The sequence below is a fragment of the Abrus precatorius genome, unplaced genomic scaffold (assembly GCF_003935025.1).
Source record: "Abrus precatorius isolate BTA unplaced genomic scaffold, Abrus_2018 Scaffold10, whole genome shotgun sequence".
In the NCBI taxonomy this organism is placed as follows: domain Eukaryota; kingdom Viridiplantae; phylum Streptophyta; class Magnoliopsida; order Fabales; family Fabaceae; genus Abrus; species Abrus precatorius.
Window position 1 is genome coordinate 9,808,312 of NW_020874292.1, and position 14,379 is coordinate 9,822,690.

Sequence of the window (14,379 nt, forward strand, 5' to 3'; positions counted from 1 at the left end):
AGTCGTTATATTTGATTTTTGAATTTTATGTGTAAGTCATATACCCTAGGTATAACTCTCAAGGTAAATTGTGAAGTTAATTACATAATATTCACATACTATAAAGGAGATTTAATCAAATATTAATCCTAATTCCTTTTTATTATGGCTTTTAGGTTAAGTCTTACACTTTTTTTTAAGTAGATCAATATTAAGTGTCCAAAATTTATTAACAATTAATCATATTATTAGTGGTATTAAGTATCTTCAAATGAATCATAACATTAATTCATTTTAAATAAAAAAAAATTACATTTGATTGTAACCTATAATAATTTATAAAAACATTCTAACAAAGCATGCTTAGCCATATGTTGATAGTAGAGTCTCTTAGGGTTATTTAAAAAGAGGAGTTTTAGGAAAAGAGATGGAAGGTCAAATAGCGATTCACATCAAATCTACCAAATATTACTTGTTCTACGATAAAATTCATCGAAGATTTAGTTCTACAACAAAGTTTTTCCTAAGATATTATCAACTATCTATAAGAAAAAGAAAAAGAAGAGAAACAAACGGTAAATATAACTTCAAACTTCTAGAAACTTACTTCAGATCCTTCAAAATAGACGTATAATCTCAGATCTGATGAGAAATTTAAATTTATGAGGGTTTAGTATGAGAGAAAATTGTGATATATGACCTTGAATCTTTCTAGAATCTTTGAGAAGTGTAAAGAAATAAAATTTTCATGAAAGGCCCTCTATTTATAGGCAAAATTCAAAAAAAAATTTGTTACTGTTCACCGCCTTATTGTTCACATCAGATTTACTGTTCACTTTTTTTAAAAAAATAATTTCAAACTCTATATAAATCTATTCTAATACCAAATAATCTTTCAATTAATATTTAAGAAGTACAAAATATTACAGATCACTCAATAATAAATTACAGGCTTGACAATCATAACTAAATAAAAATATAAATGAAACACAATAAATAAAAGAACTAATTTCAAATTTTCACTATTTTGTTAGGTCTTATAATTCTTTGATTTTATTATATTAAAAATCTCCTTTAAAATTCTTAGAATTTTAAATTTTTTAAAATTTAATATCCAAACTATAAATTTTAACCCATAGAATTGTAAATTCTTTTAAAAAATGAATTACTCACTTAAAATATCTCATCTAAATACACTTTTAGTGTTTTGGTGGGTCTTTATTTTGTTTGTACTTTGGTTGTGTTTTGATATCTTAAATGATTTTAAATGTTAATGACATGAATTTGTTTTGTTGATAATAAATTGGTTGTTATTAATGAACATACTTGGTCATGTAAGTATACTTCAGCTTTTTTAATTTTGATATTAGATATTGCTTGTTACAATTTAGTCATGAAATTTGATGCCACAAAGGGCTTGGAAAATTTTGATGAGAAATATTTTATGCAAACAACTTGGTTAGTGAATCTTGCCTTCTCTTCCTTATTTTGGCATCTACTTCTTTCAAAGAAATATTTAAAATTTTAAATAGTAAGGTTTCTGTTGATTTTCTAATCAAGATATAATGCTTATAAGAAAAATAATCTTTATGGAAGAAAATGAGAAAATGATTCTGACTTAACAAATTTTCTTACACAAGTTACACATAGCTTTTGGAATCACTCTAATATTTAAAAAATATAATTTCATTGTATATGTATCTATATGTGTAATAATATTTGTTTTTTCACTTAATTTATTGAAGTCATTCACGGTAAAAAAAAAATCATATTTTTTTAATAAATTACAAATTATACCTTTAGAGTCATTTTATAAAGAATTTATTAACTATTAGTATGTGATAAGATTGTTGGCTAGGGCTTTGAGTAAGCCTAAGTTGTGAATTAGATTTTGGATGCAATATCTGTTATGAACATGCATTGAAAATTGAAAAATATTAAAATTACAAGGAAAACACTATATGCTTTTAGCAAAGAATAAGAAGACAATAGTAAAAGTTAGAGTTAGAACTTAAAGAGATTGGACTTAATAATTTTAGTATAAAATACACATTGTATACACAATAATTATGATAATAAGTGATTGTCGCAACCGGGCGATCGCAACGGTACGACGAATGACAAACTTGTTCCAAAATATCAGAGGAGTCGCCACCAAAGTTTATTTTTAAGAAAAACCTTGGAAAAACTTAAATATAATACGATCTTTGAAACCAAAAAATGAGTTCGGAAGTCATTTACGTGTAGGGAAAGTATTAGCACCCTACAACGTCCGTTTAAAAAACGGTTACCTAAAATTAATTGTACAAAATTATTCTAATTTTGAAAAATATTTATTTAACCCCTAAACATTAATTATTTTATTTTAGAAGAAGAAATATTATTTATTGAAATATTATTCGGGTTATTTTAAAAAATATTTTGACTTGACGGGTACGGTTCCCGCTCCTACGTATCCCCGGATGCAATGGGGAACTCAAAGCCACGTAGTTCTATCTAAAAATTATGAAATTAGTTGATTATAATTAAGTTTAGTAAAAGAAAAATTTATTTTAGAATTAAAATCATTTTTCAAAAAAATTATAATGTTTAGGATACAAGATAATGCAATTATACATGTACCCTACGAAAAAACAATACAGAAAGTGAAGGAAGATCACACAACTATACTGCAAATCATTAAGAAATATTTTATTCGTAAATGGAGTATTTGAATTTTAATTTTGATTATGATTAATATTGAAAGAAATTTAAGATAGCGTAAGCTATACATAAACTTCTTATAATTTATTAGACTATCGAAGGCAATGTAAATTACACATCGATATTATAAAAATTTATAAAATGAATAAATTATAGTAATTTAATTTATCAAAATTTGAAACATGACTTAAAAAAATAAAATAAAAATTTTATTTGAATTGATTAAAGAAGATACTCATTTAATAAAAAACATTAAAAATTTTATTTGATAGATTTATATTATATAAAACCTAAGGTAACGTTGTTACACATAGATTTTGACAATTTATAACGCATAAAGGTAGAGTCGCTACACATTAGCATTATAAATTATTTCTTAATAAAATAATTTAGATTTAAATTAGTTGATTGATTTGTAAATTAGTATTTAGAAGAGAAATACATCTTGCGTTATTATTAAAGTGATTAACTAATTAATTAATGACAATATGTGATAAGTTAATATTGCATAAAGTCTTGGTAACGTAGGTACACATAGACTTTATCAATTTATAATACATGACGATAGAGAAGCTATACGTTAGTATTATAAATTGATACAATTATATTATTATTTATTAATTAATTATAAAAAAAAATAAGTAATTTAGTATTCACAATATAAAATAAAATAATCATAAATATAAAATTAAATCGCATTAATATGATACAAATATACAATAAATAAAATAAAAGATAACGATCCTAAAAAAGAAGATATAAATAATGAAATATAAAAAAGGAACTAATTTAAAAAAAATCAACTCATATAGGATATTGTAAAGTAAACGGTATCAAGAGATTTTAAATAAATAAAATAAAATAAAATAATTTAAACAAAGTTAACATAAAAAAATAAAATAAATAATAAAAACTCATTCATTAAATAAATTAATAATTATCATAATAACAAATAATAATGATGATGAATAAATAAATAAAACTAAAACAATAAATTATATGTTGAACTAAATAATGATAAAAATAAAATAAATAACAAAATTTGGACAAAAAAATAATAAAAAAATAAAAAAAAGGATAAAATGGTCTCAAATTTTAAATTTTCAGATTTGAGATGGAAGGACTTTAGGGTTAGGGGTGTGCTTTTCTCCAAGAAAAACAAAAAAAAGGTTATGAAAGGGTGGAGGTGAGGTTAATGGAGGCCATGGTTTTGAGTGGTGAAGGTTATTGAGAGTAAAAGGAAGAGGAATGAGACAATGTAGGGAAAGAGTTTTTTTTTATGGTGAGTTTTGTGTTTGTGGATGATAATAGATGGAGGAATGGGTGGAGAGGTGGTGAGACATGGATATTTGAAATGGTGGTTTAAAATATTTTTTTATCATTTGAGATTGATTTGATATAGGAAATGTTTATTCAAAATATAAATATATATAAAGAAGAAAAATGTGTAAAATGTATGATGAAGCTTACTTGATGTTCTTGAAAATTTTTGCTTACCTCTTGTTCTTCCTCCTTTCCACTAACCTTTCTTTCTCTCTATTTTCTCTTTTTCTCTCCCCGTTTTAGAATGCCTCCTCTCAAAAAATTTTTAGCCTCCTCTCATGTCTCCTTCTGCTCCATGGTCCTTTTTTCCTTTTATTGTTAGGGTTTTCACCAAAAGGCCCAAAATTCTGAATTTTTCCTTTTTTATGTATAAAGTAACATTGGTTCAAGAATTTAATTATTTGTCATATTCTATTTTCCTTTTAAAAATTAATTCTGAAATTTTTCTATTTTATTAAGACAAATTTTTGTTTTTTTTTTTTAAACCTTTTGATTCCATTCTTCTTTTGTAATATTAAAATTCAATTTTTTTTATTTTTTATTTTTTCATTTTTATTTTTATTTAAAAAATAATAATAAAAATTTAAATCAAAATTTTAGTGTTCACAGTTGCCCCTCTTTACTCAGTTTTTATCAAAAAATATGTATGAACAAGTTTCATATTAAAGTGATAAAAATTGAGTAAAGAAGTTAACTAATTTTGGTTTAAAAATGATAAGATACATAAAAAAAGAGTCAACATCAGAAGCTATTAGAGAAATCATGATTTTTGATGGTTTGTGCTTAACAAATAATAACAAGAATTATGAGACAACATTATGCTTTGACTAAAAACTAAGATTGCCCGGCAGATAATGGACTTTAGCCAAAAATAAAAGTTGCACGTAAAGTAAATCAAGTTCTAAACTTTTTACAATAAAGTAAAAAGAACCAGCCAGGTTCTGGGGTTTTGACAAAGAAGTGAAATGTGCTAGTTAGATGCTGAGTTTTTTGAGAGAAAAGTAAAATGTGTCATTTAGGTTCTGGACTTTGATAGAAAAGTGAAAGGTGTCAGTCAAGTTCTGAGACTTTAACAGAAAAGTGAAATGTGCCAGACAGGTTCTGGGCTTTGACAGAAGAGTGAAATGTACTAGGCAGGTTCTAGGCTTTGACAGAAAAGTAAAATGTGCCAGTCAGGTTCTGGGTGTTGACAGAAAAGTGAAAAATGTGCCAGTCAGGTTCTTGGCTTTGACAGAAAATAAAATGTGCCAGTCAGGTTCTGGACGTTGACAGAAAAGCGAAAAATGCCAATCAGATTCTGGGCTTTGACAGAAAAGTAAAATGTGCCAGTCAGGTTCTGGGCTTTGAGAGAATGCGAAAGATGCTGTCAAGTTTTAGGCTTCGATAAAAACATAAAGGGACCAGGACAAGAAAGGTAAAAACAAAGACAGAAAAATAAAAGGTTGATCATGTTCTGGATTGCAAAAGAAAATAAAAGGATAGTCATCATCTGAACTTTAATAGTAAGAGTAAGACAGAAAAATAAAGACATCAATCAACTTCTGAATTTTGATGAAAAGTAAAGAACTCAGTTATATCATAGTCTTGGACTGCACATAAAGATTGTAAAGCAGATAATGAATTTAAATTAAACTTCACAAGGTGATAATAGATAAAAACAAATGCATGCTAATGTAATGATGCGATTGCATAAACTGGATGAATGTTAACAGTTGGAATGAAATTTATTGAATGATGAGGTCCAACGCAATAATAAGACTTATTAAATCAAAACAAGCTTTGTCCTTTTTATTTTATTTTATTATTTTTATTTTTATTTTTTTTCGGGGATGATAATTCTTCCAACCTTATCGAAACATGCACATCAAGGTTCATGAATGAGTAACTTCTTTAGTCAGGATCAATTCTTTCATGAAATTTGAGCTAGGTAAGACATCAATCAAATTGAACTGCCATCTATTTTTGCATCGTCAAGAGGAGTCAACTTCTTCTGTCATGCTAAACTTATCAGGAGATTCATCAAACTTATTGTGTGAATTTTTAAGCTTCCAACTGTAATCATATTTTCTTATTACCCTTTTAACAATTTGCATGTTTCCTTTTAGTATATAATTATTGGAATGACAATAAAAATTCTATTGAAGAAGTTGAGTAAACAAAGTGGTGTATATAAGCTGAATGGAAGGTGACTAAAGACAAAGATAAATATTTTTGGAACATAGGAATGACTGTAATAAAGAAATGGTGAATTTACAAAGAAGACTTATGACATGAGTAACGAAAAAATACATCAAAGGATCGAAATGACTATGAAAATAGTGAAATATTATGCCGATTAAGTGACGTCTTCCATATGAATAGTGCTAATCTCTCATGTAAATTGATCATCCATTAACAAAACTGCCAAAATGAAATTACCCCAGTAAGGTATTTTGAATCCATCTTTCGTTTGACTCAACTTTAACCTCTCAAAATTTGCCCCAGTTTAGTATTTCAGTCGATCATATTTCTCGATTTGAAGCCCTTTCTTGCGACTGAAGTTAGTGCCCCTCTGAACCGCCCTTTTAGGTTTTCAGTTCAGTGTAGTATTTATTTGACCTTAACTTTTGCCTGAGCCGCTCTTTCGAGTTTTCAGCTCACCAGGTCGCTCTAACTTTTGCCTAGGTCGCCCTTTCGGATTTTCAACCTAGCGAGCTCTTTTCTTTTCTTTTTTTTTAAATTATTTTTTCCTCTTTTTTAATTATTATATATATATATTTTAAGCATAGTATTTTTTTACAGCATCAGAATTGATGGGGTTTGGAAGATCTTGTCCATCCATGTTTGTGAGGATTAGAGCCCCTCCTGAGAAAGTCTTTTTCACCACATATGGTCCTTCATAATTCGGGGACCACTTGCCACGATAATCTTTATGCGTTGGCAAAATCTTTTTAACTACCATATCTCCCTCACTGAATTCTCTCGGGCGAACCTTTTTATCGAAAGCCTTCTTCATCCTCCTCTGGTATAGTTGACCGTGACATAACGCATTCAAGCGTTTTCCTTCAATGAGATTCAATTGATCAAAACGAGATTGCACCCATTCTGCTTCTTCCAATTTGGTCTCCATTATTATCCTTAAAGAGGGAATTTCGACTTCAATAGGAAGTACTGCTTCCATTCCATATACCAAAGAGTATGGAGTTGCCCCAGTTGAAGTACGAACCGAAGTTCGGTATCCATGCAAGGCAAATGGCAGCATTTCATGCCAATCCCTGTATGTCACTACCATCTTTTGGATGATCTTTTTAATATTTTTATTGGCTGCTTCAACTGCTCCATTCATCTTTGGGCGATAGGGAGAGGAATTATGATGTCGAATCTTGAAGTTGTCACACAATTCTTTCATCATTTTGTTGTTCAAATTAGTGCCATTGTCTGTTATCAACTTGCTTGGGAGGCCATACCGACAGATCAAATCCTTTTTAATGAATCTCACCACCATATTTCGGGTCACACTAGCATACGAGGCAGCCTCAACCTATTTTGTGAAATAGTCAATAGCAACTAAAATGAAGCGGTGACCATTAGAGGCTTTAGGCTCAATGGGTCCAATTACATCAATTCCCCATATTGAAAAAGGCCAGGGCGATGATAAGACATTCAAATTTGTTGGAGGAACATTAATATTGTCAGCATATGTCTGACATTTATGACATGTCTTTACATAACGAAAGCAATCGGCCTCCATTGTCAACCAGTAATATCCCGCTCGTAGAATCTTCTTTGCCATAGCATGTCCATTGGCATGAGTCCCAAATGAGCCCTCATGAATCTCTTCCATGATCTTTTGTGCCTCTGAAGCATCTACACATCTAAGAAGAACCATATCATGATTCCTTTTGTAGAGCACATCTCTGTTTAGAAAGAAACTCATTGTTAACCTCCTCAACGTCTTTTTGTCATTTTCAGCAGCATTTAATGGATATTCTTGGTGTTTGAGGAAATTTTTAATGTCATTATACCAAGGTTTACCATCAGGTTCTTCTTCAACCATTTGACAATAGGCAGGATGATCAAGCTGTTGCATCTTTATGAATGACATGTCTTCCTTTTGACTTACTACAAACATTGATGACAAAGTGGCTAAAGCATCGGCTAATTGATTCTCCTCACGAGGAATATGTTGGAAAGTAATTTCGTCGAAATACTCCACCAATTCCTTGATATAGGCTTGATAAGGGATCAATTTGGCATCTCGGGTTTCCCATTCACCTTTCAGCTGGTGAATAACCAAAGCTGAGTCACCATATACCTCGAGAATTTTAATCTTTGACTCTATAGCTGCTTGAATTCCCATAGCACATGCTTCATATTCAGCTACATTATTCGTACAATCAAGTAATAATCTAGCCGTGACTGGGATATATTGCCTCTCTGGGGAAATCAGTATAGCACCAATCCCGTGTCCGAGTGCATTAGAAGCACCATCAAACATCATAACCCATTCGCCTTTTACTGAAGATTCTTTCTCGTTAAACAGCGTCATTATATTTTCATCAGGAAATTCATACTGTATTGACTGGTAATTATTCACCGGTTGATGAGCTAGAAAATCTGCGAGAGCACTGCCTTTGATTGTCTTTTGAGTAACATACAAAATATCATATTCTAACAATAGGACCTGCCAACAAGCAATCCTTCCAGTAAGGGCTGGTTTCTCAAAGATGTATTTGATTGGGTCCATTTTTTACACCAACCAAGTAGTGTGACTCAACATATATTGCCTCAATCTACGAGCTACCCAAGCCAAGGCACAACAAGTTCACTCTAACAAAGAGTATCTAGCTTCATAATCGGTGAATTTTTTGCTCAAGTAATAAATGGCGTCCTCTTTCCGACCCGATTCATCATGTTGACCTAAAACACATCCCATGGATGCTTCTAACACTGTCAAATACATAATGAGCGGCCTCCCTGACACTAGCGGCACTAATATCGGAGGATTTTGTAAATACTGCTTTATCTTCTCAAAAGCTTCTTGACAATCTTCATTCCATTCCATCGGCTAATTTTTCCGTAGCAACTTAAAAATTGGTTCACAAGTGGCAGTTAGTTGGCATATGAATCGAGCAATATAATTCATTCTCCTCAAAAATCCGCAAACCTCCTTTTCAGTGCTAGGAGGCGGCATTTCCATGATTGCTTTTGCCTTGTCAGGATCAACCTCTATTCCCTTTTGACTTACTATGAATCCCAACAATTTGCCTGATTTCACCCCAAAGGTACATTTGGCAGGGTTCAAGCGTAATTTGAATTTCCTCAACCGCTCAAACAACTTGTGTAAATTCATAACATGGTCTTCTTCGGTTCTTGATTTGGCAATCATATCATCCACATAGACTTCAACCTCCTTATGCATCATATCATGAAATAATGTCACCATCGCCCTTTGATATGTTGCCCCGGCATTTTTCAAACCGAAAGGCATGACCTTGTAGCAAAAGGTGCCCCAAGGTGTAATGAATGTGGTTTTCTCCATATCCTCTTCAGCCATTTTGATCTGATTATAACCCGAGTAACCATCCATAAAAGAGAAAAATGAATGTTGAGCTGTATTATCTACTAGCATATCAATGTGAGGCAATGGAAAATCATCTTTAGGGCTGGCTCTATTTAGATCCCGATAGTCAACACACATCCGAACCTTTCCATCTTTCTTGGGAACTGGCACAATGTTAGCAACCCATTGAGGGTATTTGGCCACAGCAAGAAAACCTGCATCAAATTGCTTCTTGACCTCCTCTCTAATCTTCAATGACATCTCAGGCTTCATTCTCTTTAATTTCTGCTTAACTGGGAAACACTCTGGTTTTAGTGGCAATTTATGCTCGACTATGTCAACATCTAGACCTGGCATATCTTGATAAGACCATGCAAAGACATCATTATAATCATGCAAGAGTTTAATCAGCTTGTCGTGCTCTTGTATTTTCATGAGGGTGCCTATTTTGATTTCTCTCTTATCATCCTCAGTCCCTAAATTGATTGTCTCAGTGGGTTCATCATGAGGTTGGATCTCTTTCACTTCTTGATCAACCAATCTTAGAAATTCTGAGGGTAAATCAACATCACTATCATCTTCGACAACTTGATTAATGGGACAATCAAAATTAGTGGATGAGATATTAGCACTGTTACTTTCAGACATGTCACTTTCGAATCTGCATTGTGCGAGAGTTGAGACAGAAAAAAAATAAACGACAAGATTCAACTGATAAAGAGAAAGACACGAAAGATTACTGAGAATTCAAATCGCATTTCATTTAAATATACTTAAAAGGAAACATGTGTCCTAATTTACAAAAAGAAATCATATATCAGCGTTTTCAAAAAGTAATGATATCCTAAAGCTTTGAAACAAAACAATAGGATTAACTTCAAGGATTACTTTGAATAGCTATTAAAAATCACAGGTAAATCAATGATCTCCCAATTGCCAACTTCTGTGTTTGGCGGGCAAGTACGGACTAGGTCCACAACCTCTTCTTCAGGTGTATCCACATCAGCAGCAGCAGCCACTGAGTTTTGAAACTCAAATCCAGCACTATAGAAGCTTTTCAGAAGATCACAAATGGGGACCCCTTCAGTCTTAGGCTCTCTACCTTCCAACCTGGATAATCTTCTTTCTTTCTTTTCCTCCATGACTCTTCTCTTATCAGCTTTAGTGGGCATGTATCCCAACCCAAATCTATCCTTATTCTCATGGAGCTGTAACCAGTTTGTTGCTTTCGATATGACTTGCCCTAAAATGTATCCATACTGACAACCTCCATCGAGCATGACTTTAGCAGTCATTATGGATGTATTAGACAATCAAGGTTTTAAGATTGGAGCTCCTTCTCCAACATAAGTAGCATTTGCAATCTCTAAAGCCTGAAAAGAGGTCTCAGAGCTTCTTCAGCAGCTTCAATATAAGGAGTGGACGAAGACTTACTCACCAACACATCTTCTTCACCAGAGACAATCACCAACTTATTATCAATGATAAACTTCAGTTTCTGATGCAATGTGGATGGTACAACTCCTGCAGAATGAATCCAATGCCTCCCCAAAAGACAGCTGTAAGCTGGCGCGATGTCCATTACTTGAAACAAAATCTGAAAAGTGCAAGGACCGATTTGGATTGGGATTTCAATTTCTCCAATGACCTCTCTTCTTGTTCCATCAAAAGCTCTTACTATCATGGCATTGGGTTTCATATGCGACCCATCATAAGGTAATTTTGACAATGTTGCTTTTGGCATCACATTCAGAGAAGACCCATTGTCAATAAGCACTCTAGCAATAATGTGATCTCGACATTTCACAGAAATATGCAGTGCTTTATTGTGCCCCATTCCTTCGGCAGGTACTTCATCATCAGCGAAGGTGAGATAATTGTTTGAAACAATATTACCAACAATGCCTCCAAACTTGTCGGTAGTGATATCATGGCTGACATGAGCCTCATTCAACACTTTCAAAAGAGTCCTCCTATGTGGCTCAGAGTTCAACAACAGCGATAAAAGAGATATCCGTGCTGGAGTTCTGTTTAATTGTTCCACAACTTGATATTCACTTTGCCGAATAAATTTCAAAAACTCACAAGCTTCTTCATCTGACACCGTTTTCTTTATTTCAGGCATTTTCTCTTCGTCGGCGTCTTCAAACTCGCCCACTTTGGCTTTCCCTTTTGAGGATCTCTCTATCTCTTTTGTTCGTTCCTTTCTCAGCTCCTCAGGTGTGTAAATACGACCGCTACGGGTCATCCCACCAACACCAGCAATGTTTGAGACGGCGACAGTATCAGAATTGACACCTTGTGTTTGGTTTTCCTTAAAATTGCCAACGTAAACCCCTGCATCATACTTCCATGGTATTGCTTTGTTGTCCTTGTAAGTGAATGGAGCCGGTACTTGTATAGTGATGGGTCTAGGTCCGTTGGTAGTTGGGGTATTCATACATTTGGTGTAATGAATGACCAAAGGTTTCGGGAAAGCTGAGGATTGCCCATCGACAGTCAAAACTTCATTTTTTTCTTTAGGGTGTCCAATTTGGACCAGATGCTTGTCCATCAAGATTTGTAGAACATGCTTGAATTCTTCACAATCTTCAATGGAGTGGTCTGCATCAGGGTGCAAATCACATATATTTCCTTCATGTACAAAACCCTTGATTAAGTCAGTCTTGCACAGCTCATCAACAATAATCTTAAGAGGAGTGGTAACCTTTTCAACTTTCCTCTTTGAAACATATGTAGACTCTTCCTCGACGGCATTTACCGATGATCCTCCATGCCTGGGTAGGGGATTACTCCTAATGTTAGGATTATCCTCCTTGAAATTTAGCCATTTGGCATTAATTAGGTCTTGCACTTTGAACTTTAATGCCCTACAATTCTCTGTTGAATGACCAATGCCACCAGCATGATACTCGCACTTAGCGTTTGGGTCATACCCTCTTGGATAGGGCGGTTCTACAGGTTTCATTGGGCAGGGTACAACTAATGAACTTTGGAATAGGCGAGGTAGTAACTCAGTGTAGGACATGGGGATTGGGTCGAATTGAACTTGCTTCCTTTCCTGATTGTTTTGGGGTCTTATTTGGTTGGGATTTGGATTTTGGTTCCAATGCTGGGGTGGTCTCATGGTGGTGCTATGGGAAAAGTAGGCAGAGCAGGTTGGTAGGGTCGCGGCTGATAAGATTGGAGACTTGGATTTTGTGAAACAACATTGACATATGGGTAAGACATTTGAGGGACAGGAAATGTGGGTTGGAATTGGAAAGGTGCAGGATTAGGTCTGATGAAAGGAACTTCTCTTGGGTGAAAGGCTATAGCATTAGTCTCTCCCTCCTTCTTTCTTCCTGGACCATTTGTAAATTTCTTCAAACTGGAGGGTCCGCCCGAATTGTGAAATATCTTACCACTCCTCATTCCTCCTTCCACTCTTTCTCTGATAATCACAATATCAGAGAAGTTTGACGAAACACTTCCAATCATTCTATCATAGAAAGGTGATTGAACAGTATCAATAAACATAGCCACCATTTCTTTTTCAGACAAAGGGGACTCCACTTGAGCTGCAACTTCTCTCCATCTCTGGGCATATTCTTTAAAAGTCTCATCCTCCTTCTTTAACATATTCTGCAGTTGTAATCTATCAGGAGCCATATCAATGTTGTACTTATATTGCTTTAGGAAAGCATCAGCCAAGTCTTTCCAACTACGAATACAAGTACGCTCAAGATGCATATACCAACTCAAAGCTCCTCCAATTAAACTGTCTTGAAAAAAATGAATTAGCAGCTTATCATCATGGGCATGTGATGCCATCTTTCTACAGTACATGATTAGATGATTCTTTGGGCATGTTGTTCCTTTGTACTTATCAAAATCAGGTACTTTGAATTTTGGAGGAACTATCACATCTGGGACTAAACAAAGATCTGCAGCTTCCCCAATGCCATAGCTGCTCCCCTCGATAGCTCTCAATCTTTCTTCCAATATTTGTAATTTTTCTCTGGATTGGAAGTGCTTCTCTGAGTAATTGGGCTGGGGTTCTTCTAAGGTCTTATGGGAATGGAATGGTGATATGGCTGGGTTTCCATTAAGGCTAGGATTAGTGATTTGTGGTTGGTGGTGGATCGGTTGGTTTGGGGTAGGTATAATGTGGGGTATATGAGCTTCTTGGGGATGGGTATTTTGAGGGTAAGCATATGATGGGATGGATGTTTGGGTTGGTTGGATTTGTGGATCTGAAGGTTGTGCAGGATTGGGTTGATTTAATGGTTGGCCAGTGTTTTGTGGGTTCTCAGCTATTGGTGGCGTATAACCTTGGGGAAGGCCATATGGGGGAAATTGGACATCTTGTTGATTAAAAGCTTGTTGTGGAGGCCTTTCTACATGCAAGGTCAAAGGCACCATTGTTTCATGAGGAGGAAAATTTTGGGACGGTCCTTGTGTAGGGGTAAAACCTGGTGGTTAGGTAGGAGTGGGTTGTGCTGGAGGTGCTTGAATAGGGGTCCCCTCTGTGGTTCTTCTCTCTAAAGACTTCAGTGCCTCTAGGATTTGTGCCATTTGTTCTTTCAACTGATTAACATCGTTCCTCAGTTCTTCATTGTGCTCCTCTAACTCATCCATGATCCTTGCTTGAGCGCGAGTTCTATAAGGATGCTTTAGAAAACGTTTCCCCGTTATATTTGTTTAATTTTTTGATATAGTTTGTAGTCAAAAAAAGAATTAATCAAAATGAAAAATGCACTAAAAAAAAAAAAACCAAAGATTAAAGAATCATCACAGTTGTTGAGCGTCTTCAAGTCTTTAATGGAAATTAATGTAGGATCCTCGTCAAA

At 33.8% G+C, this 14,379-nt stretch overlaps 1 pseudogene; it reads right to left on the bottom strand.

The window, feature by feature from the left end:
• Positions 1 to 5,839: 5,839 nt before the first annotated feature.
• On the bottom strand, positions 5,840 to 13,951 carry LOC113851200 (annotated as a pseudogene).
• Positions 13,952 to 14,379: the final 428 nt, after the last annotated feature.